A 6000-nucleotide genomic window follows, 5' to 3' on the forward strand; every position below is an offset into this window, starting at 1 on the left:
ACCGCGTGGACACTGCAGTCTCTAATAGACTGCAATGTGTTCCACGAGTATTTCCGCCTGAAGAATGAGCACCATTCTTCAGGTGGAAATTTTCAAGCGGATTTTCCGTTCACAAATTCCGCTTCACAAATTACGAAGTGTGAATTTGTGTACGGAAACTCATTCACTACACTATACATTTTAACAAGCAGAATTTCTGCCTGCAATTTCAAAGCGGAATTGCAGGTGGAGATTCCGCAGTGTGAACCTAATCTTAGCAGGCATTGACAGCCGAAGGGCATACTGAGAGTTGTAGTTTAGCAACAGCTGGAGGCACACTGCTACAACTCCCAGCATGCCCTTCGGCTGTCCGTGCATGCTGGGAGTTGAGGTTATGCAACAGCTGGAGGCACACTTTTTCATATAAAAAAAAATGTGCCCCCAGCTGTTGCACAACTACAACCCCGAGCATGCACAGACTACCAAAGGGCATCTGGGAGTTGTAGTTGGAACTCCAGCTGTTGCAAAACTACAACTCCCAACATGCCCTTTAGCTGTGCATGCTGAGAGTTGTTTCTAAGTAACAGCAGGAGATGAACAGGCCTCACCTCCTGCTGTATCCTGCCGCCTGCACCACCGGGACAGACGCTGCTGCTGCCACCACTCCTGCTGCTCCTGTCCGCCGCAGCCACTCCTGAGGGGATCCCCGCTGGGCACGGCAAAGGAAGGAGGCCCCCGCTGGCCCCTTTCGCCGTCCAGCAGGGTAGTGATTGGTTGGTCATTCCGACCGATCAATCATGTGGTCATGAGGTGGCACCTCACTCCTGCTGGGTAAGGGTGCATGGGGCTATCTCGGACAGCCCCATTCACCCTTTTTTTTCCAGGTCACCGGATACCTGATTGACCCAGAATCGCCGGTCTGAATCGCCAACATGGGGGGTCTCAGGACCCCCCCGAGGGGTTTGCACGGGGTGTCTGCTGAATGATAGGTATGCCCTTTGTCCTTAAGTACCAGGAAGTCAGGGCATACCTAAGATTTTTAAATAGAAGTAATTTACAAATCTTCTACCTTCTATATCCTTTCTGGACGATTTCCATTGGCAAAGCGGATATGCGCTTACGTCGATCGACGTTGATAGCCTGTATACCTGCATCCCTCATGATGTGGGTATACAGACTCTCCGTCATTTTCTGTTACACACAGACAAATCTACTGATTTTATTGATTTTGGCACTACCGCTGTGGAGTTTATCCTTGCTAATAACAATTTTGTATTTTCTGATCAATGGATTAGGCAGTTACGTGGAATGGCAATGGGTACGCCCATGTCTTGCAGTTATGCAAATTATTATTTTTTGCGCATATGCTATTGACCGTGCAGCTTAATTAACTATATATTTTTATAATTTGGACATTTCCACACGCGGCGATACCACATATGTTTATTTTTATTTACACACTTTTTTTTTTAAATGGGAAAAGGGGGGTGATTCAAACTTTTATCACGGAAGGGGTTAAATGATCTTTATTCACTTTTTTTCACTTTTATTTTGCAATGTTATAGCTCCCATAGGGGGCTATAACACTGCACACACTGATCTTTTACATTGATCAATGGTTTCTCATAGGAAACCATTGCTCAATGATTCTGCCGCTTGACTGCTCATGCCTGGATCTCAGTCACTGAGCAGTCATTTGGCGATTGAACAACAGGAGGCAGGTAAGGGGACCCTCCTGCTGTCCTACAGCTGTTCGGGATGCTGCGATTTCACCTCGGCGATCCCGAACAGCTCCCTGAGCTAACCGGCATTGGTTTACTTTCACTTTAGACACGGCATTCAACTTTGAACGCCGCATCTAAAGGGTTAATAGCATGCGGCACCGCGATCAGTGCCGCACGCTATTAGCCACGGGTCCCAGCCGTTGTTAGGCCGGGCCTGACCTGCTATTACATGGGGCCATGGCGTGGCCCCTGCGTTATAGTAATGGAGAGGACTCAGGACACACCGGTATGTCCTTAAGGGGTTAAATAAGACACAAAGCACTACAGTGCCCAGGGGTACAAAGGAAAGACCTGACTATATATATATATATATATATATATATATATATATATATATAGTACATAAATCTCAGAGTACCATATTCGGGTCTTGCATGTACTGTCTGCTCTCTCCAGCAGACAAGGTGTGTCTGCCTTTAATCACAAATCATTTAAGGGGGTTTTACTATGAAGGTAAATAAGTAAAATGTAAACAGTACAAGCATTTCTGAAAGTGTACTGCTTAAAAGAAATACATATTAACTAATCTCCTTGTGCCTGCTTTGTTTTGTCCTGTTGCCCTTGGTTACGACCATTTTAGGGCATCTACAGAGACAGTAAGGAATGCTTATTAGTCTCTACACTTTCTGCAAGCAAGGAGGATTTTGGGAAAGTGCATGATCTGATGCCTGGCAACAGCAGGGTAACAGAGAGGAAACCAGGAAGTGATGACATCCATGGCAGAGAAGAACAGTAGTCCCTAAAAGAAGAAAAAAAATGTCATTAAAATATAGATTCCTTAAAGAGTACCTGTCACCAAATAAACTTTTCTAACCTAAATCAGGCTATGTCCCCTAGCTACTCCTAACACCCCTCCTACCCTTAAAAAAATTCAGAACTTTAAAAAGCTCTGCATCTTACCTTTCTTCTTGCTCACATAATGCAATCTCCCAGCAGAAGAAAGTGGGTGTTTCCCAGCAGGCATGACATCACTGAAGCCTGCTAGGTGACCACTTCCTCCCTCACATCGTTGCAGTGCTGTGATGAATAGAAGACCTCAAGCTCTGTGCAGCAGCTTTCAGTCTGTGTATCTTTCACTGAGGCTCTTCACAGCTTTTAGTCTGTGCAGCTTTTAGTCTGTTCAGCTGTCAGTGAGGCTCTTTGCAGCTTTTAGTCTGTTCAGCTGTCAGTGAGCGTCTTTGCAGCTTTTAGTCTGTTCAGCTGTCAGTGAGGCTCTTTGCAGCTTTCAGTCTGTGTATCTTTCAATGAGGCTCTTTGCACCTTTTAGTCTGTGCAGCTTTTAGTCTGTTCAGCTGTCAGTAAGGCTCTTTGTAGCTTTTAGTCTGTTCAGCTGTCAGTGATGCTCTTTGCAGCTTTTAGTCTGTTCAGCTGTCAGTGAGGCTCTTTGCAGCTTTTAGTCTGTTCAGCTGTCAGTGAGGCTCTTTGCAGCTTTCAGTCTGTATATCTTTCAGTGAGGCTCTTTGCACCTTTTAGTCTGTGCAGCTTTTAGTCTGTTCAGCTTTCAGTGAGGCTCTTTTCAACTGTCAATCAAGCTCAGTGCAGAGAAACACTTCCTGAGTTTGGTCTCCTGCCATTACAAGCAGAAGACCAAAATCTGAGCTTTGGAATGTGTACTGGCCAAGAAGGGAGACGCCTATTGGCCAAAAGTATATAAAAAAATATTTTTTGTTTTTTAATGGAAGCCAATTACAAAAGTTAATTATTTGGCATAAGGAATCAAATATTAAAAATCATGTTTAATGACAGTGCCCGTTTAAAAAAATACAAAACTCTATAGCCTTTTCTTTTTTTTTTCAATTACCGCCAAACAGGGAAGTCTCTTTGAGAAGACCACCCACAATTGCTGTAAATGTACTGAAATAAACTGAGTGCACAACTAGATATTGTATACCCACAGAATGAATGGCTATTTATTACTGTGCTAGGTAGTCTAGCTCTCTTGGTGTGTACGTAGGTGGGATGTCATGTAAATATATGCAAAGTAATCAAACAGCTCCAATATATATATATATATATATATATATATATATATATATACATACAGTGGTCCCTCAACATACGATGGTAATTCGTTTCAAACGACCCATCGTTTGTCGAATCCATCATATGTTGAGGGATCCGTGCAATGTAAAGTATAGGAAGCTGTACTTACCTGTCCCCGCCGCTCCGCACCAGGTCCTCACCGCTCCCGCTGCTGTTCCAGGGGCTCCCGATGCTGTCCCGCTGCTCCGGTGTCTTCTTCGCGATCCTCCGGTGTCTTGCGCATCTTCTGCAGGGTCCGGGCCTCGCTTTCTGGTGACGTTATTACGCTGCTGCGCCGGCGCGGCGTGCGTAGTGACGTAATAACGACGCCGGAAAGCAAGGCCCGGACCCTGGAGAAGATGCCCAAGACACCGGAGGATCGCGAAGTGGACCCGGAGCATCGGAATAGGTAAGTGAACCTGCTGGGGCACATTACACTGCTATCCGACAGCAGCTTAAGTATTTTGCCCTGTCGGATAGCAGTTAATGCGATGGCCCCGACATATAAAAGCATCGTATGTCGATGCTGACATTGACATGCGATGGCCTCTGAGAGGCCATCGTATGTCGATTTTATCATATGTCGGGGCCATCGTAGGTCGGGGGGTTACTGTATATATATATATATATATATATATATATATATATATATATTATCCTTTATCTCTTACATTAAAAGAGTATATGGAATTGGATGCTAATGCAAGATATTAAAACAAGATAGCGCTGCTGGACCCTAGCGGTATACCATAATACACTGCATAAATACCTAGCCAGTTGATCTACTATATACACAAATGAAATAAACAGAATTGTTGATATAAAATTATCAAGCATAAAGGAGAACACATATGACATATAAAACTATACTACTATATGAAACTATATAGAGTTCTGTTTATCCCTTATTAGGCTGGGTTCACACTACGTTTTGTACTTACGGTTCCCGTATACGACTGGGAGGAGGGGGCGGGGCTTAATCGCGGCGCCCACACTCAGCCATATACGGGAACCGTATTTTTAATGCATGTCTATGAGCCGACCGGAGTGAACCGCAGCCGCCGGGAGGCTGCGTTTTTGGCCGTATGCAAGGAAAAACGTGGTCGACCGCATTTTTGCCTGCGGTCTGGAAACCGCATACGGCCGAAAACGCAGCCGACCGGCGGCTGCGGTTCACTCCGGTCGGCTCATAGACATGCATTAAATACAGTTCCAGTATACGGCTGAGTGCGGGCGCCACGATTAAACCCCGCCCCCCCCTCCTCCCAGACGTATACGGGAACCGTAAGTACAAAACATAGTGTGAACCCAGCCTTACACCTATCCCACAATATCCCACCTATATCTACACCACAAAAACTAGTTTGATTATATTCAGGAAAATCCATATGCATAATGTATGATGGAATGAAAACCCATCATAAAAAACCTGGTCTGGATAAAGGGGTAGGCTCCTGAAAGAGGTGTTTCAGTGTACTCAAAAATGCTACTCTTGAAATATACAACTCATTTTCTTACAAAAAATGAGCCATCATACAGCTACAGTGACAGAAAAATGAAAAAGTTATGTCAATATATAGAAACATAAAAACATAGAATGTGTCGGCAGATAAGAACCATTTGGCCCATCTAGTCTGCCCAATAATCTGAATCCTATCAATAGTCCCTGGCCCTATCTTATATGAAGGATAGCCTTATGCCTATCCCATGCATGCTTAAACTCCTTCACTGTATTTGCAGCGACCACTTCTGCAGGAAGGCTATTCCATGCATCCACTACTCTCTCAGTAAAGTAATACTTCCTGATATTACTGCACAAACCTTTGTTCCTCTAATTTAAAACTATGTTCTCTTGTGGTACTTTTTATTTTTTTAAATATGCTCTCCTCCTTTACCATGTTGATTCCCTTTATGTATGTAAAAGTTTCTATCATATCCCCTCTATCTCTTCCTTCTTCCAAGCTATACATGTTAAGGTCCTTTAACCTTTCCTGGTAAGTTTTATCCGGCAATCCATGTACTAGTTTAGTAGCTCTTCTCTGAACTCTCTCTAGAGTATCTATATCCTTCTGGAGATACGGCCTCCAGTACTGCGCACAATACTCCAAGTGTGGTCTTACCAGTGCTCTGTACAGCTGCATGAGCACTTCTCTCTTTCTACTGCTGATACCTCTCCCTATACACCCAAGCATTCTGCTAGCATTTCCTGCTGCTC

Source organism: Hyla sarda, chromosome 4 (assembly GCF_029499605.1).
Source record: "Hyla sarda isolate aHylSar1 chromosome 4, aHylSar1.hap1, whole genome shotgun sequence".
NCBI lineage: Eukaryota > Metazoa > Chordata > Amphibia > Anura > Hylidae > Hyla > Hyla sarda.